Consider the following 27,539-nt stretch of genomic DNA (forward strand, 5'->3'; position numbering starts at 1 on the left):
ATCAAGTTCACCTTCTACTAATTAAAGCTGGCCTTAAAGGAATACTAGCATTAAGCACTGGAATTTTATGAAGGAATACTAGCATTAAGCCCTGGAATGTTATGTGCTTGCAGGGCTATAATCCATTTCACTTCCAAATTCTCCAAGTAATTATTCACATTACCTCTTCTCATACCAGGTTTAACCAGTTGTAAATCTCTAAAATGGAAGACATTATGCCCTGTTTAGCCATATGTACTGCCAATGCATTTGTAAGGACTTTGTTTTGATATTCCCAACATGTTCCAAAATCCTTTCCTTAAACTTACACATCGTCTTGCCCACATAAAACTTTGGCAGTCCATGCAAGTTGCTAAATAGACCAGACAATTACTACTGCATGTGGCAGAAACCTAGGGACAAATTCTCTCCTAGTAATGGGGTGAATAAATACTTGTTCTCTGACTATAAAAGTGCAAGCTTTGCATTTACCACAAGGCATAGTTCCTAGTGTTGGCAAAGGATCAGTCACTGCAACCTTAGGGCCATAGCATAGCATCCTTTTCAAATTCTTATTATTTCTAAAAATAAAATTCGGACGAGACTCAATCACTTCACTGGTGGCTTCATCCTCTAGTAGTATGGACCAGTTTTTCCTAATGATATCACAAAAGTCAGAAATATTACTAGAATAGGTAAACAGCACTTTAAGGATGTCCTTTATTCAAGTTACTACTGAGATGCTGCCTGTTATAATTCCTGTACTTATTAGAAAAATAGGGAGCTCCTTTATCATTCCTGTGCACTTGTACCTCCCTATGAACATCAGCTGTCAGTCTATCAGGGTATCCTCTATCTGAAAGATCATGTAAAAGAATTATTATCAATAGATTCACTCATACCTGTATCATCAGTGTAAGGCGTGATAACCTCAAGGATTGTCCTTTCACAATATTTTTAAAAATATGTGAGGGGTGCATACTGGATTTATGCAATATACTATTCTTCCAGCATGTCTTCTTAAAGCACTTGGTGTCGAGCCCTCCCAAGCCATTCTTATAGAATGTAATATCCAGAAAATCTATACTGATTAATGACCAATGCATAACAAATGTAAGGTAGCTGGTAGTCCCTTCAAGATACATGATGAATTCATTCAGTTGTACATCACTACCCTTCCACAACAGAAGAATATCGTCCACAAACCTGCCTTAATATATTAAATGTGCATTATAGGCATTACTATTCAGTACGTGTTCTTCTTCCCATTGTGCCAACACCAAATTCGCATAGGTGTTGGCACATGGTGTACCCATGGCCACCTCTTGCTTCTGCAGGAAATATCTATCATTAAAAAGAAAAACATTATGGTTCAAGATTAAATCCAATGGCGTACAAACCACAGTTATTGTATCATGACTATAATGGCCATGATGTGCCATATAAAGCCTAAGTGAGTCTATCCCCTCTGTGTTAGGGATCACTGTAAATAAGGTTTGATATTAAGTGTGACCAACAAAATTTCTGATAAATCAAGACCTTGTACTTTATCAAATAAAGTTGATAGACAATGTTGTGTATCCTTCAACACTAAGGGGGCCTCCTCTAGAAGAGGTTTCAGCATGTCCTCTACATACTGGGACAAGGGTTCAGTGGCCCAACCACGCCCAGAGACTATGTGTCACATGGGAGGTTTCACTGAAGTTTTATGTATCTTGGGTAGGCCATTAAATGTTGGTATCAGTGGATATTCAACTAGCAGAAATTCATATAAACGAAGACAAACCAAGAAAGTGTTCCGACAAGTTCAGCAACAAAAAATATCAGATCCTAGACTCTCCACTCAAGAAATCCTTAAATTTTAATATCAACTTTAAGTGCGATAACAATAACAATACACTTTTCGTCAAGACTGTGTCTTAACTTCTTCAGAAATTTTAGAACAATGCCACAAATCACTATTTAAAGTGTGCCTATATTTAATCAATAATCCATTTAGTTGCTTAAAGGCACATACATAAATTCACATACTATTAATTTTACATTCTCTTCAAAACACCCTCATTAACTTTGTATACCCTCCTACAAAGTTAAACTCACTCGGACTTGCGTAAGTTCGACATTAACTTTTACTCTGTTAAAAAATCGTGAAGTAGTAAAATAATATAATATAATAAAATAATACGTGTATATATGTTAATTTTAACATTGGTTTAAATTACTTTCACTGTTTAAAACTAAGTGAATGTAGACAGTAATAATAAATGTTGAGTTAAAAATTAACCAAATGCTCATAACAGTAGTTACCAAAGCATTAGCATAAATACAATAAAAACAATAATAATGTATTTAATATATTTAATATGTAATAAGTGTAAATATTCGCTATTAAAACCTAATATAAATATCAAATATTAAAATAAAAATAATAATATTTGAAGTGAAAATAATCACTTCATTCAGTTGATCAAAATAAACAGAATAAATATGAATACGGTACACAATTTACCTTTAGAAGTTAAAGTCGTAAAGGAGAAAATTTTTGAAAGTATGAAAAAACAAGTGTATCTTTTTTAACATTAAAAAAAATATATATATATATATATATATATATATATATATATATATATATATAAACATGCCCCCACAAACTTAGTTATACACATCTTGAACGCCATTAAGGGTTGATTTTACCCTATCATTCCTATCTAAAACTCTTACCCAACCACCCAGTTTTAAAGGTATTTTAGGTATAATGATCAATTATACTAGTTTTTACTAGTTTTTTACTTTACTGACATTTACCTAACTAAATTTTTTAACCTAAGTATACACATAATGGAAGTCATTTCATTGATGCCTGGGTATTGACAGGTATTTACCCTGAGCTGCCATAGGAGTTCCTTCCTCTCCAATTTCAAAGATTCTGGTCCTCCTCTTTCATCTTTCTTCAATTGGTCAATGACTCTAAATTTAAATTCATGGCCAACAAACTCGCTTGTATGTCTAGCTAAAGCATTCTCTAGTTTGTTCCTACTAATACAGTAAATATGCTCGTAGATCCTTTCACCAAGCTTTCTATCGGTTTTCCCGATATAGAAAGCCGGGGCAACTTGTGCCTTTAGCTAAATATATTACTTGTTTACTGTTACAGTTAAACTTCCCATTGGACTTGTATTTCTGTTTATCAATACTATAATTACACCCTTCATCAATATACCTACAATACCTACACGTATTGCACTTGTACATACCTTCTTTTTTAGCATTCACTTTACCTTTGGCTTCCAGAATGTCTTTTAAATTGTTACCATGCCTATATGTGATTTTAGGCCTTTCTGGGAACGTTTCTCTAAAATATTTATCACTCGTCAAGAAGTCCCAGATGTTCTTCGTCTCACATTGCTGCAGTCATGACCTGTGGGTAGTCCGCTGTCCTCGGTCGGCCCGAGTACCAAAGGGCTAGGCTGGCGTCGGTCATTGTTGCCTAGAGCTGACGTCAGTACGCAGAAGTACTTAAGCGCATGACCGACGCCATATCCTCAGTCTTTCTTGCCGCGTGGTCCGAAGCAGAAGCAGCGTTTGCAAGTGCCGTTCGGCGTTCTGAAATTTTCATTTACCGAGTTTCAGACCGAAGACCAAGTTGGGCTAAGTACCCCGCTGGGGAAATGTTTGTCTTTTCTTGCCTCAGTTATCCGGATGTCAGAAAAAGTTAATAATTGCATTTCTTGTGGGAAACAGATACCTCATAGGGATTATCATTCTTTCTGTATTCCTTGCTTAGGGCCTGAGCACGGCGTAGTCGGGTGTCGCTTTTGTGCTAGATTTAATAAGCGCACCATTAAACGAAGGTTAGACTGTGCCAGGCTTGTTTTCGGTAAGCGGTGTAACTATAACATGCCGTCGGATCCTCCGACGCCCGCTACCGCTAAAAAGCGTAAGGATAAATCTTTGAGGTCTAAACCGGATGAGTCGTCCATTGCGGACGCCGGTTCTTCTGAGCCTCTGGTTGAATCTGTGGATCCTGCCGAGGGTTCGGCTGAATCCCAGGGGGAACCTTTACTTTTACAGGAGTTGGCCTCTCAGGAGTTAGGCCAGGCCGAGGGTGCTTCTCAGGTTTCAGTAGTTCCATCCTTACAAAAGGTTATTAGGCCTTCTACTTCAGTGGCTAAAGGCCATGCTAAGGCCAAACCTGGTCTTGTTGGCCCTGGTCATACTTCTAGCTCTCCAGCCCCTGTTCCTAAAAAGCATATGTTGAAAATGGCGGAGGACTTGATTACTTTGATCAGGGGTTCTATGCCCCCCCCAGAGAAGAGGCCTAGGGTGGAGGCAGATTTAGAGGGAATGGATCATTCCTCAGACTACTCTGATTCCTCAGCTGAAGAAATTCAGGATTTCCCTTCATATTCTGATTCGGATGCAGAGGACTCCTGTCCTTCTGCTTCTCCTCCAGAAGATTTTTCTTTTTCTGAAACTTTACATACCATGAGGGAGCATTTCAAGTGGGAAGGTCAAGATTTTTCAGATTCTCGGAAAAGGCTTAAGGAATTTTTGTTTCTGCCACAGCATAGGCCCTTGGCTATTCCTCCTGTCTTAGATGTTGTTCAGGATGTTTTTTCTGAATCTTCCCTTAATCCTGATTCTCTGCCTCCGGCCCCTGTTAAGCCAGACAGGTATTACAGAGTTCCAGAGGCACATAAGTATTTGTATAAGAGTCCTAGAGCTGATCCGGAAACTATTATTCAAGGCCCGAAGGGTGTTAGGGCTTCTGTGGCTAAGAATCCAGTCCCTTTGGATAAAGATTCTAGAGCGTTAGATAGGTGGGGGAAAAAAGTGTACACCTCCTCTACGTTAGCTATGAGGGCTTTGAATTGCCAATTTCATATGCTGAAGTATCAGAACTTTTTATTAGGCCAATTGAAATCTAAGGTGGATGCTTTATCTGAGGGTATAGAGTGTAAGGAGCTCCAGGAGTTGGTTCATGCATCAGATCAAGTTGGCAAGCATTCTTTGCAGTGTGGTTTTGATGCTCTTCAGGCTTCTTCTAGGGTGGCTGCTACAGGTTCAGTTATTCGTAGACATGCCTGGCTTAAGGATCAAAATTTGTCAGAACATGTAAAGGCTCGGATTTTGGATGCTCCTCTTCAATCTGAAGTACTTTTTGGTCCTCCTGTGGAATCAGTTTTGAAAAAGATGGAAGATAAGGCTAAGTCTATGCAGACGGTCAAGGATTTTTTGCAGGTGCAGCCCCCTAAGTTTAGTAGGAATTGGCCTGCTAGGGGATGGTCTTATCCTTCTTCGGATTATCAGCCTAAGGGCAGGTCTAGACGTGGTAGAGGCAGGGCTCACGCTCAGGGTTCCTTCAGACCTAGGACTTGGAGTTCTCCTGCACAGTCTTCTGGTGAGGGCAGGGGTCAGCCCTTTCGTAAGCAGACCCAATGACCTGTATCTTCCGCTGCCAGACCCTTCTTTACTGGCAGCTCCTCTAGGAGGAAAGTTGGGACTTTTCAAAGAAAACTGGAATTTGGTCACCCAGGACAAATGGGTGTTGGATATAATAAATCGAGGTTACAAGTTTTATTTTCACACTTTTCCTCCTTTCAAAGGCATGCCGGATGTGCCTCCTCAGCAAAGGCTGGAGGCTCAGGAGCAAATTTCTTTACTTTTGCAGATGGAGGCAATTCAAGTGGTCCCTCCTTCAGAAGTAGGCCTAGGATTTTATTCCCGTCTCTTCCTAGTGCCAAAGAAAGGAAACACTTGGAGACCAATTCTGGATTTGTCCATTCTCAACACCTACCTAGAAATTCCAAAGTTCAAGATGTTAACATTACAACAACTTCTGCCTATGATAGGCAAAGATCACTGGATGGTAACCCTGGATCTCAAAGAGGCCTATCTTCACATCCCTATCAAGCCCAGCTGCAGGAGATTCCTGAGGTTTCGGGCTGGTACTTCACATTATCAGTTCTCTGCATTGCCCTTTGGCTTATCTACTGTGCCCAGGGTGTTCACAAAAGTTCTGGCTCCTGTGATTGCTTTCTTCAGACAGAGAGGAATACAAATTTATCCTTATTTGGACGATTGCCTGATTCTTGCTCAAAACAAAGACAAATTACTACAGCATCTCCAGTATATAATGGAAGTTTTAAGGTGCCTAGGGTATACTGTGAACGAAATAAAGTCCAGTCTAGTGCCCTCTCAGGACATGTGCTTTCTGGGTGTGAGACTGAATACAGCTTCTCAGATGGCATTTCTGACCCCGGACAAACAAAGAACTCTTCCTCTCTACTTCCAGCAGTTATCAGTAATGTCCAGGCTGACTGCAAGGACAGTCCTCCAAGCCTTGGGGTTCATGGCATCTTGCATTCTAGTACTTCCCAATGCCAAACTGCATATGAGGAAGCTACAATGGTATCTCAAAAGTGTGTGGGCTCAACACTGCCATGGTTTGGACACTGTCATTCGGATTATACCTTGCATCCAGAAAGAATTACTGTGGTGGGCGCAGGAATGTCACCTAAACAAGGGACTCTCTGTGACCCGACCAGAGGCGAGTCAGATCCTAACGACGGATGCCTCGGACTTGGCTTGGGGAGCACACTTAAATGGAAAATGGATACAAGACATGTGGCCTCCCAAGCTACTACATTTGCATATCAACATGAAGGAGATGTTAGCAGTTCAATTTGCTTTGATGGCCTTCAAAGACCTACTTCAGCCAGGACAGGTGTTGATCCAAACAGACACAACAGTCATGTGGTACATCAACAAGCAGGGGGGAACCCATTCCTACCCTCTTTGCAGACAAGCAATGATTTTAAGGGAGACTGCTCTGAGTTTGCGAATGAATCTTCAAGCAAGGTTTCTGCCAGGAGCACAGAACTCCCTAGCAGATATTTTGAGCAGACAAATGGTGGATCCCCACGAGTGGAAACTGGATCCTCAAATTTTCAAACAATTGACTGTGGCTTGGGGAACTCCAGACATAGATCTGTTCACTTCTCCACTGAATTTTCAACTTCCAAAATTTTGCACAAAGATGTTCCACCCAGATGCTTGGAAAGTGGATGCTCTATCTTTCAGTTAGAACAAAATTCACGTTTATGCTTTTCCTCCTCTGCCTCTTCTCCCCAAGGTACTCTTGAAAGTCAGACGGGACAAGCCTTGCATGATTCTAATAGCACCAGACTGGCCACGTCAACATTGGTATCCTCTGCTGAGGAGTTTAATCCAGGAGCCTCCTTGGCCTCTGCCCAGGTTCCTCATTTGTTGTCCCAGTCAAACAATCATTTTCTCAATGTTCAGGTGCAGTCCCTCCATCTGACAGCCTGGCGTATTCTGTGATGGAGCCGGTGGGGTCTCAGCTTCCTCAAAAGGTTTTAGATGTCATTTTGGAAGCTAGGCGGCCTAGCACTAGAAAAGTTTATGCTGATAAATGGAAGAGATTTTTTCTTTGGAGCACTGCAAAGGGTTTTGATGTTTCAATGCCTAATTTGAGTTTTGCACTACAGTACCTTACTGAATTACTGGACAAGGGTTTGTCATTCTCTTCTGTGAAGGTTCATGCTGCAGCCATTTCTGCTTACTATGATTGTGACCCTCTTTTATTTTCTCATCCTTTGTTCAAACAATTTCTTAGAGGGGCAAAGAATATAAGACCCCCACGTAGAGCTCCTACTCCTTCCTGGGATCTCAATTTTGTTTTGGAGAAACTTACTTTACCTCCTTTTGAACCTGCAGCTACGTCTGAACTGAAGTTTTTGTCTTGGAAGACTGCTTTTTTGTTGGCCATTACTTCTGCTAGGAGGGTATCTGAATTGCAGGCTCTCATGGCAGTTGAACCTTTTTTGATATTCCATAAGGATAGAGTTTCTTTGCGGACTAACCCTACTTTCATGCCTAAAGTGATTTCTAGTGTGGCCTTGAATCAGTCTATTCATTTGCCTACTTTTTATGCTGACCCCCAAAATAAAGGGGAAAAAGTTTTGCATTCTTTGGATATACACAGGCAGTTACGTTACTACTTGAGCAGAACTAAGGAGTTCAGACAGACTCAACAGTTATTTGTTTCTTTTGCTTTGAGTTCTCAGGGGAAAGCTGTTTCAAAGCAGACTATTTCAAAGTGGATTGGTCATTGTATTGCTTTTTGTTATTCTCATCATGGGAAGGATGTTCCTGCGGGGATCAGGCCTCATTCTACTAGGGCTACTGCCACGTCTACTGCTTTTTTGAGGGGTGTAGCTACTAAGGATATTTTGGAGGCAGCTACTTGGAGTTCTGTACACACTTTCACTAAGCATTACCATCTCCCTCTCTATTCCAAGTCCAGGGCTGGGTTTGCCACTGCAGTTTTACAGGGCATGTTAGCAGCTCCTAATGCTTTGTAATTTGCCAGCCTCCCTTTTCCTTTGCTTTGGGATTCTACCCACATGTCATGACTGCAGCAATGTGAGACGAAGAACATAGTACAGTTTTGTACCTACCATAAATGTAGATGTTCGAGGATCTACATTGCTGCAGTCCAATTTTCCCTCCCTCCTTCCCCTCTATAGGTTGGGGTTGCTGGGTTTCTTTTGGAGATATTTTTTATTTGCACACTAGGGGTTGTTGGGCATTTCCTATTTTTGGCTTTTCTTTTTAGGCCTTCTGACATCTGGGGCAAGAAAGACTGAGGATATGGCGTTGGTCATGCGCTTAAGTACTTCTGTGTACTGACGTCAGCTCTAGGCGACAATGACCGACGCCAGCCTAGCCCTTTGGTATTCGGGCCGACCGAGGACAACGGACTACCCACAGGTCATGACTGCAGCAATGTAGATCCTCGAACATCTACATTTATGGTAGGTACAAAACTGTACTTTTTTTGTAATAATATTCATTATTTTATGGGATTGAATTTAAATTGGAGGAAGAACTGATAGATACAGTTCTTTCATACAATTATGTAATGTTCAACAATGATATTTTCCACCAAAAAGTTGGAGTGGCAATGGGCTCTCCATGTGGAGCCGGCCTGGCGAATCTAGTGATGGCTTATTGGGAAAGAACTTTCGTGTTAAACAATTTGGACTATAAGGATAATATTTTTTTCTATACACGGTTCCTGGATGATATATTTATCTTATTCCAGGGAACTGATGTTGAATTGGAGGGCTTGTTAGAAATGTTTAATAACAGCACCCACTTCCTGAGTTTCACATCCAGTCATAGTAAGGACAGAATAGTATACCTGGATGTAGATTTAAGGAAGGATTATGATGAAAGGATGTATGTTTCTAAAATATATAGGAAAGCGACCCATTCTAACATGTACTTGCATTTTACAAGTTGCCATCCTATGCATCAGAAGAGATCTGTAGTAAAGGGGCAACTGGTTAGGGCAGCCAGGATGACAACTAAGGATGAGGAGTTTGAAGAGGAGTGTATCTTAATGTCTAATTTCTTTTGGCAAAGGGGATACCCTCCTCACTTCTTACAGGGGATCATCAAGGAAGTCCAGTATAAAAGATTGGTAGGGGACTATGTCCCAATACTAAGTAAGATAAATGGTGGGGGCATAGTGGTAGTGACAAAAGAAGAAATGGTTAATACCTATGCACATTTAACATCGAATCCCATAAAATAATGAATATTATTACAAAAAACTGGGACTTCTTGACGAGTGATAAATATTTTAGAGAAACGTTCCCAGAAAGGCCTAAAATCACATATAGGCATGGTAACAATTTAAAAGAAATTCTGGAAGCCAAAGGTAAAGTGAATGCTAAAAAAGAAGGTATGTACAAGTGCAATATGTGTAGGTATTGTAGGTATATTGATGAAGGGTGTAATTATAGTATTGATAAACAGAAATACAAGTCCAATGGGAAGTTTAACTGTAACAGTAAACAAGTAGTATATTTAGCTAAATGCACAAGTTGCCCCGGCTTTCTATATCGGGAAAACCGATAGAAAGCTTGGCGAAAGGATCTACGAGCATATTTACTGTATTAGTAGGAACAAACTAGAGAATGCTTTAGCTAGACATACAAGCGAGTTTGTTGGCCATGAATTTAAATTTAGAGTCATTGACCAATTGAAGAAAGATGAAAGAGGAGGACCAGAATCTTTGAAATTGGAGAAGAAGGAACTCATATGGCAGCTCAGGGTAAATGCCTGTCAATACCCAGGCATCAATGAAATGACTTCCATTATGTTTATACTTAGGTTAAAAAATTTAGTTAGGTAAATGTCAGTAAAGTAAAGAACTAGTAAAAACTAGTATAATTGATCATTATACCTAAAATACCTTTAAAACTGGGTGGTTGGTAAGAGTTTTAGATAGGAATGATAGGGTAAAATCAACCCTTAATGGCATTCAAGATGTGTATAACTAAGTTTGTGGGGGCATGTTTATGTGTGTGTATGTATATATATATATATATATATATATATATATATATATATATATATATATATATATTTTTTTTTTATGTTAAAAAAGATACACTTGTTTTTTCATACTTTCAAAAATTTTCTCCTTTACGACTTTAACTTCTAAAGGTAAATTGTGTACCGTATTCATATTTATTCTGTTTATTTTGATCAACTGAATGAAGTGATTATTTTCACTTCAAATATTATTATTTTTATTTTAATATTTGATATTTATATTAGGTTTTAATAGCGAATATTTACACTTATTACATATTAAATACATTATTATTGTTTTTATTGTATTTATGCTAATGCTTTGGTAACTACTGTTATGAGCATTTGGTTAATTTTTAACTCAACATTTATTATTACTGTCTACATTCACTTAGTTTTAAGCAGTGAAAGTAATTTAAACCAATGTTAAAATTAATATATATACACGTATTTTTTTATTATATTATATTATTTTATTACTTCACGATTTTTTAACAGAGTAAAAGTTAATGTCGAACTTATGCAAGTCCGAGTGAGTTTAACTTTGTAGGAGGGTATACAAAGTTAATGAGGATGTTTTGAAGAGAATGTAAAATTAATAGTATGTGAATTTATGTATGTGCCTTTAAGCAACTAAATGGATTATTGATTAATTAATATAGGCACACTTTAAATAGTGGTTTGTGGCATTGTTCTAAAATTTCTGAAGAAGTTAAGACACAGTCTTGACGAAAAGTGTATTGTTATTGTTATCGCACTTAAAGTTGATATTAAAATTTAAGGATTTCTTGAGTGGAGAGTCTAGGATCTGAGAAATTCATATAAGTCAAAATCTAACAGCCTGTACATAAGTAGCTCGTAGAGCACATCCCTGATGGTACTTAAACTTCTATCAGTAACCTTGCATCTATCACTGTGTATGTGTCTACATCTAAAAGCATTTCATTCATAGAACTTCAGTAATCAATTCTATTAAGAATAATTACTGTGCCCCCTTTATCAGCTGGTCTAATGCTGATACTATACAATCTCTGTAGTTCTTCGAGGCCTTCACTCTCTGATGCTTTTAAGTTAGAGAAAATGCTTTTAGCTCTATGAAATGCTTCATATATATCTAACTCACACACACTGACAAAAGCTTCTATTGTGTTAAAGGCACTACGTTTACTACATGAAAAAGTATTAGTACTTACTGTTGAGGCATGTTCTCAAATTTAACAGCGTCAGAGAGTGAAGCCCTCAAACAACTACAGAGATTGGATAGTATCAGCATTAGACCAGCTGATAAAGGGGCCGCAGTAGTTATTCTTAATAGAATTGATTTTTTAAGTTCTATGAATGAAATGTTTTTGGATGTAGACACATACATGGTGATAGATGCAAAGGTTATTGATAGAAGTATAAGTACCATCAGGGATGTGCTCTACAAGCTACTTATGTACAGGCTGTTAGATTTTGACTTATATGAATTTTTGCTAGTTGAATATCCACTTATACCAACATTTAATGGCCTACCCAAGATACATAAAACTTTAGTGAAACCTCCCATGCGACCCATAGTCTCTGGGCGTGGTTGGGCCACTGAGCCCTTGTCCCAGTATGTAGAGAACATGCTGAAATCTCTTCTAGAGGAGGCCCCCCTTAGTGTTGAAGGATACACAACATTGTCTATTGACTTTATTTGATAAAGTACAAGGTCTTGGTTTATCAGAAATTTTGTTGGTCACACTTGATAGCAAAATCTTATTTACAGTGATCCCTAACACAGAGGGGATAGACTCAGTTAGGCTTTATATGGCACATCATGGCCATTATAGTCATGATACAATAACTGTGGTTTGTACGCCATTGGATTTATTCTTGAACCATAATGTTTTTCTTTTTAATGATAGATATTTCCTGCAGAAGCAAGGGGTGGCCATGGGTACACCATGTGCCAACACCTATGCGAATTTGGTGTTGGCACAATGGGAAGAAGAACACGTACTGAATAGTAATGCCTATAATGCACATTTAATATATTATGGCAGGTTTGTGGACGGTATTCTTCTGTTGTGGAAGGGTAGTGAAGTACAGCTGAATTCATCATGTATCTTGAAGGGGACTACCAGCTACCTTAAATTTGTTATGCATTGGTCATTAATCAGTATAGATTTTCTGGATATTATGTTCCATAAGAATGGCTTGGGAGGGCTCGACACAAAGTGCTTTAAGAAGACATGCTGGAAGAATAGTATATTGCATAAATCCAGTATGCACCCCTCACATATTTTTAAAAATATTGTGAAAGGACAATCCTTGAGGTTATCACACCTTAACACTGATGATACAGGTATGAGTGAATCTATTGATAATTTTTTACGTGATCTTTTGGATAGATGATACCCTGATAGATTGACAGCTGATGTTCATAGGGAGGTACAAGTGCATAGGAATGATAAAGGAGCTACCTATTTTTCTAATAAGTACAGGAATTATAACAGGCAGCATCACAGTAGTAACTTGAATCATGGACATGCTAAAGTGCTGTTTACCTATTCTAGTAATATTTCTGACTTTTGTGATACCATTAGGAAAAACTGGCCTATACTACTAGAGGATGAAGCCACCAGTGAAGTGGCTGGGTCTCATCTGAGTTCTATTTTTAGAAATAATAAGAATTTGGAAAGGATGCTATGCTATGGCCCTAAGGTTGCAGTGACTGATCCTTTGCCAACACTAGGAACTATGCCTTGTGGTAAATGCAAAGCATGTACTTTTATAGTCGGAGAACAAGTGTTTATTCACCCCATTACTAGGAGAGAATTTGTCCCTAGGTTGTCTGCCACATGCAATAGTAATTGTCTGGTCTATTTAGCGACTTGCACGGAGTGCCAACGTTTTTATGTGGGCAAGACGATGTGTAAGTTTAAGGAAAGGATTTTGGAACATGTTGGGAATATCAGAAACAAAGTCCTTACAAATGCATTGGCAGTACTTATGGATAAAACAGGGTATAATGTCTTTCATTTTACAGTTTTACAACTGGTTAAACCTGGTATGAGAAGAGGTAATGTGAATAATTACTTGGAGAATTTGGAAGTGAAATGGATTATAGCCCTGCAAGCACATAAAGTTCCAGGGCTTATTGCTAGTATTCCTTTAAGACCAGCTTTAATTAGTAGAAGGTGAACTTGATTTTTTAATTATATGTGATTTTAACTTGTATAAATGTTTTACTTTGAGTTGCTTTTTATATGGAGCTGATGAAACGGTAACCCCGCGAAAGCGCTCATCCTTTTGTAATAAGTGTTTTAGGACGTTTTATGTTTTTTTCTTAGCTTTGTTGGTGTGCTCATATCTTGTTTTTAAGTAAGGATATAATATCCACCAGCTTGCAAGGCTTCAGGGCACCTTCTACCCACCCAAACTGGCCTAAGCCCTTTAGACCTTTCCTGCTGCTGAAGGGAGCACTCCTCTGTGGGTTTTCAAGGACCTATGGTGAATTTGTCCTGTCCCATTGTTGGCCAGATAAGTTCCCTTTGGGGAAAACCTTTCCACATTAAAAAAAAGTTTTATTGCACTTTCTTGTTAAAGATTGTTATTTTTAAACTAGGAGTGCATGTTTTAATTGAGCGTCATGAGACTTGACTGTACTTTTAAACAGGAGCTCACTTTTTTCTGTCAGTTTAAAAGTTTAAATGAAATGAAAACCATTTGATGTTATGTGATCCTATCTCGCCTACATTCTGTACTGATGGGCTCTGAGCCGATCCCTCGGCTCCGACTCGGCACGCTATGCTATAGAGCGAAGCCTGTTATTGGCTGAGCTATTTTCTATCCCAGGATGCACCACCACTAATCCCCCAGATCTTGTTTGCCGCTTACAAGCTAGGACGTGGTCTCAAACTTGGCTGAGCTAAGTACTGTTTTCTTTCAAAGTTTCCTGTCAGGAAATTTCTTATTCTTACCCAAAAAGCTGTTTTAACAGCTATTGTTGTCGTACGAGTGTGTTTTGGTGCATTTTGTTGTGGAAAATTGTGTGTTTGATTAAGGGAAAGGTTTCCCGTTTAAGTTAGAGGGGCCTTCCCCTATTCTTCAGCTAGTGTCTATTATTTTTTCAAGGAGGTCAAGTACCTGTTTAAGTTAGAGGGTCTTGGCCCTCCTTTTCAGTATTTTTTTCTGATATTGTATTGTATTGTGTTGTTTAAAAAAAAAAAAAAAAAGTTGGTTAAAATTTTTGTATTGTGGTAAAATCTTCATTCTGAGTAGATAGTGCTACTTTAACTTGTTTTAGTGTTTTTTGATAGTCATTATGTCAAAAGAACATAGACCCTCAGGGTTCAAAAAGTGCACGAGGTGCGGTTATAAAATGTCTATAACCAATGACCACTCCTCGTGCGTATATTGTTTAGGCGCCAAGCACCTACAGGAGTCCTGTAGCGTGTGTCACGCCTTTTCATCTAGAGTCCTCCAAGAGAGGAAGAATAAATTAATATTGAAAGGGCTGATTAAACCCTCCTTCGAGGAGGCCTTATCTTCCTCATCCTCTCCTACCAAGAAGAAGAAAGCGTTGGCTCCGACCAGCCCGTCGGAACCGACTGCTAAGAAACCTAGGCAGGCTTCTCCATCGGCTCCACGAACTTCGGAGCCGAGGGCGGAACGGTCTGCCTCAATGCCTCCAGTCTCGACTCCTCTGGTTTCGGAGCCGAGGACTGGGGCGTCGAGAGGTGGGTCACCTTCATCGGCTCCACTGATTTTTGAGCCGATGAGGGTTGCTGGCTCAGACTATTCCCCTTCGGTGCTGAAGCCCTCCTCGCCACCGAGGGAAATTGTTTTGGAATCTCCTTCGGAACAGATATTGGTCGAGTCCATTCGGAGCCAGTCCCCCAGTCCTTTGGAGCCGATGGAGAAGTCGGTTCGGACCCGATCGGTTTCATCTAGATCCTCCAAGATGTCTGATTCGGACATCGACAGAGACTTTTCCAGTCTCCTGTGTTCCAAAAGTTAGTTTCGGCTCCAGCCCATTCGGCTTCGGAGCCGATGGTCCACCCTGTAGTTATGGTTCCTCCTCCAACAGCCTCGGCACCATTGGAGCCGGTGCTGGTGGAGCCGATGGAGGTTTTTGGGTCGGGCCCGACCCTTACTCCAACCCCGGCTCTCGAGTTGGAGTTCGGTACGCGGACCTCCTCTGTCGGCCCCGGGTGGGACGCTTCGGGACTGATGTTTTTGGTCCCAAGCCTTCCTCTCGGTGCGTCGGCTGTGGGGGTACTGTCTACTGTTGTGGCCACGGAGGTGGGACCTTCCCAGGATTCTGGTGGTCCGGCCTTCAGGGCCATGAGGAGTGCATTAGCCAAATCTTCTTTGGCTACCTCCACGGTCTCTCCAGCAACTTCCCTGCATACGGAGACTGGGTCTTTGGCAGTCCCCCTGTCCTTAGACAGCGGAGCCCCGGGGCCTGAGGTCACCCCCACTGGGGGTTCCTCCCCTCCTGGAGGTCCCTCTGAAGCTTCTTCGGAGGAACCCCCAAGGAAAAGATCGTGCAAGAGGAAGCACGTTGACTCCCCCGATGAGTCTCTCACGTCAGACACTGATCTTGATGATGCAGAGGGGTCCCCTAAGTCGTCCTCAGATGATGTCTCCTTTGCAGACATCCTGGAAACCCTCAAACAACGAGGCGGCTGGCAATCCAAACCCCCTTCTGCTGACGAGTCGGTGTTCCTTAAGGCCTTCGGGGCTCAGCCCTCCACCTCCTGGGTGTCTCCGCCCTTCGACGAGCTCCTAGATTTGATCTGTCGAAGGGCGTGGGAACACCCAGACTCTGTGGAACCGGTGCCTGCTCGCCCAAATAAGTTCCTGTCAGCACCCCCAGAAAAGGAGTTTTTGACTAAAGGTGTGGCTGTAGATGCCTTGGTGGTGGCATCTGCTACCCAGCAGGATGTAGCAGAGGCTTCAACGTCCGTCCATCCTCTTAATAAGGAGTCTAGGAGCATGGATCGGTACAGTAAGCGCACCCTAAGTTCAGCGGCCTTTACTTTGAGATCCCTGAACTATTTAACGCACTTCACCAGGTTTCAGAGGGATCTGATCAAGGAGCTTTCAGATACCCTCTTGGGTAACCTACCTGAGCAGCTGGCCCAGACGGTTGGCTCTCAGTTGGCTATGCTGTCATCCATATCAAACTCGTCCATGAGGCTCATTTCTTATGCGGCCGAAGGGGCGAGTAGAGCGGCGGGTACAGGTATTACTCTATGGAGGCAAGCCTGGCTCCGCCTGTGTCATTTTGCGGAAGCCTTCAAGTCTTCCTTTGCCGACGCCCCCTTTGATGGGTCCTCTTTGTTTGGACCCAAGGTAAAGGACACATTGACCCGCTGCGAGCAAGAAGGTAAGACTTTGACTGCTGTAGGGGCACGATTTTCCACTCCCTTTCGGCCTTACCCCAAGGTTAAAAGAGGAGGGAAAATGTGGTTCCATAGATCTCAGAAGTCTTATCCCTCACAGCAGGACGATCCCCCTTCTAGAGGCAGAGGAGGGGGAAATTCTTCTGGACGACGTCGTCCCAGAGGCGGCAGAGGCCCCCGCAACACTGGAGACCGCGAGTCCTTTCGTGGCTCTTCAGCCTTTCACAGTCCCTGAGGGATTGCCCGACTGTGCAGCTCCGGAGCCAGTCGGGGTCGCCGAGGCACCTAAAAGCCTGTGAAGGTATCACTCAGGACCGATGGGTGCTTCGAATTATCGCCGGAGGTTACGCCATTCCCTTTTCTCACTCCCCACCTCAGTCCAAGAAAATCCCGGACCCGCCACCCAGTCAACGGGAAATTGCAGCCTTAGAAGTCTCAAAGCTGCTTCAAAAAGGAGTCATCCAACCGGTCCCCGCAGACCAGATCGGATTAGGGACTTACTCAAGATTCTTTTTGGTGCCAAAAAAGACCGGGGACTTGAGGCCCATTTTGGATCTCAGCATTCTAAATCGTTCAGTCAAAAAGTCCAAGTTCCGAATGGTCACCCTACAATCCATTCTCCCACTGCTGGAGAAAGGTGTTTGGATGTGCTCCATAGATCTCAAGGACGCTTATTACCATATCATGGTACATCAAGCGTCCAGGAGACATCTGCCCTTCAGCCTAGGAGACAGTCATTTTCAGTTCCGCGCGCTGCCCTTTGGTCTCACCACAACCCCCAGGGTGTTCACTAAATGTTTGGCGGTCGTGACTGCTCACCTGAGAAGTCTAGGATTCCAGGTGTTTCCGTATCTAGACGACTGGCTCCTAACTGCCACCTCCAAGCATCTACTATTGCAGAGCCTGCAAGCCACAATATCACTGGGCACTTCCCTTGGAATCACCTTCAATTGGCCAAAGTCTGTGTTGCTGCCATCTCAACGCATAAGATTCATCGGAGTAGAGATAGACTCAAACCGAATGCGGGTCTATCTACCTACAGAAAGGATACAAACCATACAGGCTCAAGTTCGAGCCTTACTTCCCAGATCCAAAGCCCCAGCCAGAATGGTCCTGCAGCTATTGGGATCTATGTCCGCCACGGTTCTTCTAGTTCCCCTAGCAAGATTGCACATGAGAATTCTCCAGTGGCTTCTTTCAACACAGTGGTCCTTTCAGGATCTCCCTCTCAGTCACCTCATATGGATCACGGAAACCTGCAAACGGGACCTTCGCTGGTGGCTGGTGCCCTCCAATCTGGATCAGGGACGACCCTTTGTTCCACCTCCTCCTGTGGCCACTTTGACTACGGACACCTCCCAGATGGGGTGGGGGGGGGCATTCCCTGGGCAGGTCAGTCCAAGGCAAATGGCATTCGGAAGAGAGCCTCCCTCATATCAACATCTTAGAAATGAGGGCGGTGTTTCTGTCCCTACAAGCCCTTCACGATTACCTCCCTCAGGGCGTAATTGCCGTTCACTCCGACAACATGTCAGTAGTCTGGTACCTGAACAAGCAGGGAGGGACCAGATCCTACCCCCTTTGCAGAGAGGCCATGGGAGTTTGGGAATGGGCAGTGTCGACCAAACAATTTCTAGTGGCGACTCATATTCCTGGCAAGTCCAGTGTGATAGCCGACAGACTGAGAAGAACTATCCTCTCTCCACACGAGTGGTCTCTGAACAATACGGTTGCAACTCAGATTTTCAGCAAATGGGGAATTCCTTGTTGCGACCTCCTCGCAACCCCGCTGAATGCGAAGTGCAAAAAGTTCTTCTCCCTCACTCCGGCTCCGGGGGAGAGTCCTATGGACGCACTAGCCCATCCTTGGCCCACCGACTTGCTATATGCTTTTCCCCCAGTTCCCCTCCTTCCCAGAGTGATCCAAAAGGCGTCTCACTTGGGGAGCAATATGATCTTAGTTGCTCCTTACTAGCCTCGTCAGGTATGGTTCCCCTATCTTCGGAAATATGCACTGGACGGTCCATGGTTCCTGGATCAGATCCCAGACCTATTAGTTCATCAGTCGGGACTACTCCACCAGTCCCTCCACACCTTGAAATTAACAGCTTGGCTCCTCCTCTTCCGACTATAGTCAGGAATCATACCTTAGACCCGGAAGTTGTACACATCTTATCTTCGGCCCACAAGTCTGCCACTAAGAAATTGTATTCTAGCAAATGGAAGAGATTTGCTATTTGGGCTCAACTCCGGGGTCTGGATCCCATCACTATTCCCGTATCGGAAGTCCTGAAATTTCTAACTTCCCTATTCAATCAAGGTTCTTGAGTCTCTACCATCAAGGTTCAATTGGCAGCTATTTCCAATTTTCACGAATCTATAAACCCACCTTTAATGAGCAACAGATTGTGTAAGACCTTCATGAAAGGTGCTGCGCTTTTACGACCTCTGATTTCTCATCCTGCTCCTCCATGGGATCTCGATGTGGTGTTACGTGCCTTAACTTCCTCCCCCTTCGAACCGGCAGCAACGTGTGATTTGAAATTTCTATCGTGGAAAACTGCCTTTCTGGTTGCGATTACTTCTGCCAGAAGGGTTTCAGAGCTTCAAGCTTTGTCTGTAAAACCTCCGCACTGGTTTTTCACAAAGATAGAGTATCTCTCAGGCCAAATCCATCCTTTGTCCCTAAGGTTTGTTCCAGTTTTTGTCTACAACAGTCATTAGAACTTCCAGTTTTCTTTCCAAAGTACTCAAACAAAGCGGAATACATATTCCACACATTAGATGTCCACAGGCAATTGCGTTTTTATTTAGATAGGACCAAACAAACAAGGAAAACAGATCAATTGTTTGTATCCTTTTCGGATAATAAATTGGGCAAAGCCGTCACAAAGGTCACTATTGCCAAATGGATCAGGGACTGTATTAGTCAAGCTTATTCCTCTTCTAATAAAGAGCTTACGACCTCTGTCAAAGCTCACTCTACAAGAGCTATGGCTACTTCAATAGCATTCCATTCTAAGCTTGCCATTAGTGACATTTGTGCTGCGGCTACGTGGTCTTCCCGCACACTTTCATTTCTCACTACAAATTGGATGTGGCATCTCTGGGGCGAGCTTCATTTGGTTCCCCAGTGCTCAGGAGTGTTTTCCAGTGAGCCACCCAGGATTTAGGTGCTAGGGACGCTGTCCCATCAGTACAGAATGTAGGCGAGATAGGATCACATAACATCTTTTAGTTATGTACTTACCATAACTTTAGATGTTTGGAATCCATCTCGCCTACATTCCCAATAACCCACCCTCCTTCCCCCTTCCTTGGAGATCAGAAGAGATCAGATGGTCCGAATCCTGTTGTTTCATCTTGAAACATCTGGCAATGTTATATAAACAAGTTATGTATGTGTGCATGAATGCGGACAAACAAGATCTGGGGTATTAGTGGTGGTGCATCCTGGGATAGAAAATAGCTCAGCCAATAGGAGGCTTCGCTCTATAGCATAGCGTGCCGAGTCGGAGCTGAGGGATCAGCTCCGAGCCCATCAGTACAGAATGTAGGCGAGATGGATCCCAAACATCTAAAGTTATGGTAAGTACATAACTAAAAGTTTTTCGATGAAGAAACTAAGTTTATTTTCCTTTTTGGAGCGTACAAAGTGTTTTTCCACTGGAAAAAACTGTTTTTCAATTACTTTTTTAACTGTATTTTTGAGAAAAAAGTGACCTTTAAAGATTTTATATTTTTACTTGCTTTTGCTGCTCGTTTTCCCCAGTAAAATGGCACCATTTTTGACTTGACCATTGAGCAAACTACTGTTCCCACAGTCTGTCCTTTTTCCAGCCACAAAAAGAAAACATTAAGCAAATAATCTTTGCCACCACAGCAGGATTTCTACAACTGGGTGTCTGTGCTGTGATCATAGCTTGCTCCTCAGACCACTCATCTTTTACCCAAAATTCCTCTGGTGTAGCATCCATAGCCACTATGAACTGGGGGTTAACCACGTTGTCTGCAGCTATTGGGGTCCTATCATTGGGCAAAGGAGAGCCACTTTTGTCTGTCTTGGGAAAGGGAACAACTTCCCTGTTTAGTCAGAATTTTGTGCCCATCCCTGGGGAAACTGCTACTGCTGTTAATAACAGCATTGGCCCCATTTTTTCTGTCAAAAAGAAACAGAAAACTAAATGTCTATCTACTCCTCAAATTTCCTTAGACAGGACTACTGGGTCTGGCTCAAGGTTTAATTCAGGTTGTTGATCCTTCTTATAAGAGGGTATCTGGTTAAGGAAAAATGGGTACCTCTTTTTTTCTGAAGTGATTGAAGATTCTGAATCTGAACAGGAAGATTGTCACGCATCTTGGTTTACAGTTGAAGATGAACAGGCAAGGGGTAGTTCGTTCATGTGCTTTATTACATAGAAACACATCAGGATGGATAGCAGCAATACAAAATATAAACAAATGGATTAATTGACAGACTACATAGACATGCATGCTTACATCTCAATAGCTTACTACATAAATGGCAGGCTCGTACGTGCTCAGTATTTATACACTTGTGCAAGCCCATGGAAAGCCTCTTAAAGGTATACACACATATTGAACTACATCCTCCCTCTTTAATGAATTGCCCACAATAAATGATATTTGAAAATGCATGCAGTTGTGTAGACACTAAGAAATAAAACACAACACTTATGTCCAAGTTGCCATGAATCTGGAACATGGTCTGGAAATGCGACCTGATCTAGTGATATAGTAGTCAGAACTGGGTTTAGCAACAGGGACAGTCATTGGTGAACAAACAGATTCAGGAGTTTTGGGATTCTTTTCAGGAACAGGGATATTTACTGGAATGTCCTCGGGAACTGGAACACTGGATAACTCACTCTGAGATTTACAGTCTTTCTCACGGGTACGATACTGCAATACAGGCTCAGACACCAGGACCAAATGTTTCTGATTCCTCCTAAATTCTACTTGTGATTCCACAATGTACGATCTCGGCTCTGGACATACTTTTCACGTCACCAATCCAGTCAATACCTTTGGACATCTGCATCCTCACCATCTCCCCTTCTCATAATGGATTGAGTGGTTTGCTGGACGTATCATAATAGGACTCTTGGGATAAACACTTCTTCAACAGATGGGCTTTCACTGATCTGTTGTTTTTGACACATAGAACCAATTGATTACTGCTAATTGGTAGTGTAGTTCTGGTTTGTCTTGACAGTAGTCTCTCTGCAGGTGAACCAAGATGTTTATCATGAGGAATATCCCTGAGATTCAAGAGATTCAAGAAAACATCACTATTGTCTAGTTTCAGCTTCTTTAGTAATTGTTTCCCACTTTGAACTGCATGTTCTGCCAAACCATTTGACTGTGGATACACAGGGGTACTCATAACATGAGTAAAGTCCGACGCTGCAGCAAATCTTTTGAACTGCTGGCTTGTAAACTGTGTACATTCGTCAGAAATAACTTTGTACAGACTACCATGGACTGCAAAATGATGCTTCAACGTAGTAATGACAGTGCTGAACACTTGATTAGGAAGAAGGTAACTCTCAAACCAATTTGAATAAGAGTCTACGAATGCCAAGTAATGTTGGCCATTCCATTCAAAAAAGTCTGTAGCTACTGTCGACCAAGGTATTTAAGGAATCTGGTTTAGCTGAAGTAGCTCTTTCTGTTGATGTGGCTTAATGCTATTATATACAGAACAGGATGAAAGTACTTTCTCAATATCCTGTGATATAGAAGGCCAAAATACTAGTTCTCTCGCCCATCTTTTGCTAGAATCAGTTCTTGGGTGGCCACAATGCAATATGGTAATATACTCTCATTGTAAGGATTTTGCAGCAATGACTTTTGGACCATTGTCAAACAAAATCTCATCTCTGTAAGAAAAATATGGTTGCAGGTCATGAGGTAAACAAGATTGCTTTGGTGGCCATCCTCGACTGATAAATTGGTTGAGCTTCTAAAGTATTGAATTTGAGGCTATATGACTTCTAAGACCATCAAGATGTGTGGAAGAAATATTTCTTGCTTCCATGACTTCAGAATCAAGTTTCTCATTTTTGTGCTGTTCAGTGGTATTTCTCGACAATCCGGACAGTGTATTAGCAGGATAAAGAAGTTTGCCTTTTGTGTAGACAAGATTGAAGTTATACTTTTGCAATTTGAGCATCATGCATTGCAATCTGGCAGGAGCTGTATGCATAGGCCTTCTCAAAATAGTGACTAGAGGTAGGTGATCTGTTTCAATTTGGATAGGTCTACCATATATATAATTATGGAACTTTTAACATGCAAACACAATTGCCAAGAGCTCTTTCAGTATCTGGGCATGCTGTATTTCAGTTTGGGTTAGAGTTCTGGATGCATAGGCTACTGGTCTACCCTCTTGAAAAATGACTGCACCAAGACCAAATTTAGAAGCATCACAATAAAGAGTTACTGATTTGTGAACATCATAGTATCTGAGAGCTGGTGGACTGGCAGTTCTCTGTTTCAGGACATCAAATGCTCTCTGGTGTTCTGACCTTGACCAAGATACATTTTATTTTATTTATTTATTTAACATTCATTTTACCAGGATAAATCCAACTCGACAGTAGGTGTCCATTTTCAGTGGGTCCTGAGGAGAAAAGCTCCAAGAAGCTGCAGTTTGAATACACAGGTTATTCATTGCAAATAAGGAGTTGGCTAACATAGGGTAGAATGCTAACATATAAGGCAGAATACAGCTAAATGCATAACAGTCTAATAGTACAGTCAGGAGATCACATACCTTATAGTAGTAGTACAGTAGGTGCACATAAGGTGTTCAGGAATAAGTACATATTTACAATTATTTACAAAAAATGTACAATGCACATAGGTGTCAGTGTAGAGTGGGCATCAGAAGAAGGTACATATTTGTAATATTTTCAGAGTATTCAATGCACGTAGGTGACAGTGTAAAGTGAGCATTAGAGGCTTTGGAGGTAAGCTGCCTACAGTGGTGTGAGGATTCAGGTGGGGTCTTTGCATTTGCAAAGAGGGTTAGCATAAAGGTATGAATTAAGGAGGTGTTTAAATATGATTGTGCGATTTTGTAGCCTGAGGTTGGGAGGGAGGGTGTTTTATCCTTTTGCGACCACATAGGAGAATAGGGCTTCTCCAGAGCTGTTCTTACATGGATTGACTTCGATCAGGGATTTGTTACTGAATCGTAGTGTCCTGTTAGAGTTGTGAAAATTTAACATGCCTCCTAGGGCAGGGGTTTTGTAAGGCTGGTAAAGAATTTGATGAGCTTTGATGAGTTGGTGGTAGCAAAGTAAATTTGGAAATTCTAACCAGTGTAGTTTAAGTAGGGATTGGCAGTGATGGGAGTGTGATCTAGCATTGGCTACGAACCTAGCTATTTTATTGTAGCATATGGAGAGTTTGGTCAGGTTGGTTTTATTTATGTTGGTTAGAACTGGAGAGGCATAAAGTAATGATGATAGGAGATGAGTTCTGGCTATGGTAGATCTAGACTCGAGAGTTAGGAACCGTTTGCTATGATAAAGACATCCTAACTTCTTGTGTACTTTAGAAATAGTTTGGGATATGTGTTTGTTGTATTTAAGTTGTTAATCAATTGTGATGCCTAGGAGTTTGGCCTCAGCTACTGGGGTGATAAGGGTGTTATTGGCTGAGAGCATAATGAAGGTGGGGGGTCATTGTGCTTGGTTGGATGGAGTAGCATTAACACTGTTTTTGGGGGGTTTAGTATCAGTTGGTTATTGTTTAGCCAGTTTTCTATTTCAGTAAAGGATTCTTGGGCTTTACTTTGTAGAAGATGGATGTTGGATGCTGAGCAGATTAGGGTTGTCGTCTGCATACTGGACAATATCGGCTTTAGTGGTTGCTAAGTGGAGATTGTAAATATGTTAAAGAAAAGGGGACCTAGGATTGAGCCTTGGGGGACGTCATGTGACGGGGAGTGGGGAGGATAGGAAGTTGACCCATTTGACAGATTGTGAGCGGTTGCTTGGGTAACTTTTGAGCCAGTGCAGAGTGGGGTAGTTAAGGTTGAGTTTGGAAAGACAGGTAAGGAGTTTATTGTGGGAAACTGTGTTGAATGCCTTGGATAAGTCTAGGAAGGTTGCGGTGACCAGTTTCCCTTGGATCCTGTGTGAGTGCATGGTATTGGAGAAGTTAATTAGAGCAGTGGTGGTGCTATGGGATGGTCTAAAATCATGTTGGGTTTTAGATATGTTATTGGTTAGTAGGTGGGTAAGGAGTTGGTGGTGATACACTTTTCTAGAATTTTAGGGGTGATAGGATTGCAATGGGATGGTAGTTGTAGAGGTCAGTTTAAGGGCCACACTTGTGGAGGGGGATGATATAATGGCGCATTCAGAAATAGATCTATTAATGAGTAGGGAGATGGGATAGGCAATGGCCTTGGATGCGATTTGGAGGTATTCGGCTGTTAGGCTGTTGGCAGCAAGAGTGGTTGGCTTGAGTTTTGCAAAGAGTTTTTGAATGGCAGATGTTTGTACTGGTTTGAGTGAGCAGGGGATGGAGTTAGTTTGGCATTTTGGGGTTTGTGGTTGGGTCGTGGGTGATGTATCATTCACGAGTTTCATTATGGAAGAGGTAAAATAGTTATTGAAGTCTGTGGCTATGTCAAGGTCTGGACCCTCAGTGTTTACTGGTGGTGTAGTGGCTTTTCTGGGTTGGAGGATGTTGTTCACTGCAGCCCAGAATTTCTGTGGGTTGTTACTGTGTTTCCTTTGCAAGGTAATATAGTGATTTTATTTGTCCATCTTGACTTGCTTTTTTGCTTTGTTTCTAAGTTCAAAGAAGATTTGTCTAGGTTTGGGTGTTTTGTATTGTTGTCAGGTTTTCCATGCTTTGTCCCTGTCCTCAAGTAAGTTCTTTATTTATTTTATTTTATTTTACATTTGTTAACTGGGATGGTCCGACTGGACGAGTTCCATTTTCAGAGGAGGCCCAGGGAGAAAAGCTCCACTTAATACAGTAACTACAGGTATTTCTACATCAAATATAAACCAATCAATGAAACTTTGTATCTGTGACATAAACGATCAGAGCACAAAGAAATTCTTATCACACATTATTCAACAACTTTACAAGTAGACAATATGTTAGTAGTTCACAAATGTTCAGACAAGAGATAAATTTACAAACATTAGTATATGTAAAGAGAATAACATTTGTTACTTCCATGTTTCCTGGTTTAGGAGGAAGAAAGTAGGTAGTTTATTTGTCATTGTGACACATGGACATAACCAGGAACTAATAAGATGAGACTTAAGGGAGTGTTTGAATTGTTTTGTGTTTGATGCTGAAATAACTGAGTGAGGGAGATTATTCCAGTTCTTTGCTATACTATGAGAAAACAGAGCTTTGCCTGCTGTGTTATTAGCTGTGGAGATGGAGAGGAGTGATTTATTGGCAGAGCAGAGTGACCGATTTGGTATGTAGTTACTTATTAGTTCCTTAAGGGCTGGAGTTCTATCAGGATATTGTTTGATGTTATAGGCTATGACTAGCTGGTGATAGGTTAATAGCTGTGGGAGTTCAAGCTGCTGAAGTTGTCTGAGAGGTATGCAATGGTGAGCTCTAAAGAGGGAATTCTTAGCAAATTTGGCAATGTTGTTATAACATGACTCAAGTTTGTCAAGATCAGTTTTTCTGACATAGGTGAGAATAGGTGCTGCATACATTAGTGTGGAGAGAAGGTGGGTTTGAGCTAGGGTGACCCTAGCTTGATCTGGTAGAAAGTTTTTGTCTATAAAGGGACCCCATTTTTTATGTACCTTTTTCATAGTTTGGGAGATATGGATATCAAAGTGTAAGTTGTTATCTATTTCAACACCCAGGAGCTTGGTGTGAAGAGAGGGTGAGATGACAGTACCATTATTAGAGAGGATAGAATAAGAGTGGAGTGGAGTGGCTTTGGATTTGTTTGGGGTAAGTAAAAGTAGTTTTGTTTTGTTAGGATTTAGTATAAGTTGAATATTTGTGATCCACTTTTCCAATGAACTGAAGGATTCTTGGGCAAGATGTTGTAGGGCTGTAAGAGTTGGGGCAGAGCAGATCAGTGTTGAGTCATTGCGTACTGTATGAGTAAGGCCTGTAGGGTAGAGGTATGTAGGTTATTAGTAAAGATAGAAAAGAGGAGAGGGCCCAATATGGACAATATGGAGCTTTGAGGTACACCAATTCATGTTGGGAGTAAAGATGATAGGACTCCTTGCTACTGGACAGCCTGTTAACAGTCTGTTAGATAGTTTTTAAACCATGCAACAGTGTTAGGGGCAAACGATAAAGAGGTAAGAGCATCTTTTATAATGGAGTGGGAAACAATATCAAATGCCTTGGAGAGGTCCAGGAATATAGCGGATACAAACTTGTTATTATTTCTGTGTTGGTTAACCAGGTTTGTGAAAGATAGGAGGGCAGAGGTTGTGCCATGGTGTGGATGGAAGCCATGTTGTGTAGAGGAAAAGAGCTTGAGTGAGTGAGTCTAGGAAATGCATATTCTGTGAATGTATGCATTTCTGAAGTATTTTGATAAAGGAGACAATGGCTATGGGGCGATAGTTAGAGAAATCATAGGAATTCCCACCTTTTTGAAGGGGAATAATGTAAGAGACTTTCCATAGTTGAGGGATATGGGATTCTTGTATTGAGCGACTGATTATGATCGAGACAGGGTAGGATAGGGAGTCAGCAGCCATTTTTAGGAAATGAGCAGGTATG

The 27,539-nt window shown here is 41.5% G+C and overlaps 1 protein-coding gene across 2 annotated transcripts in view; it reads left to right on the forward strand.

Moving 5' to 3' along the window:
- CEP152 (centrosomal protein 152) overlaps positions 1–27,539 on the forward strand; it is a 2,961,597-nt gene that overhangs the window by 2,205,096 nt on the left and 728,962 nt on the right. The gene's annotated exons all lie outside the window — the stretch shown is intronic.

The sequence above is a fragment of the Protopterus annectens genome, chromosome 7.part0, assembly GCF_019279795.1.
Source record: "Protopterus annectens isolate FY-2018-M chromosome 7.part0, PAN1.0, whole genome shotgun sequence".
Classification (NCBI taxonomy): domain Eukaryota; kingdom Metazoa; phylum Chordata; order Ceratodontiformes; family Protopteridae; genus Protopterus; species Protopterus annectens.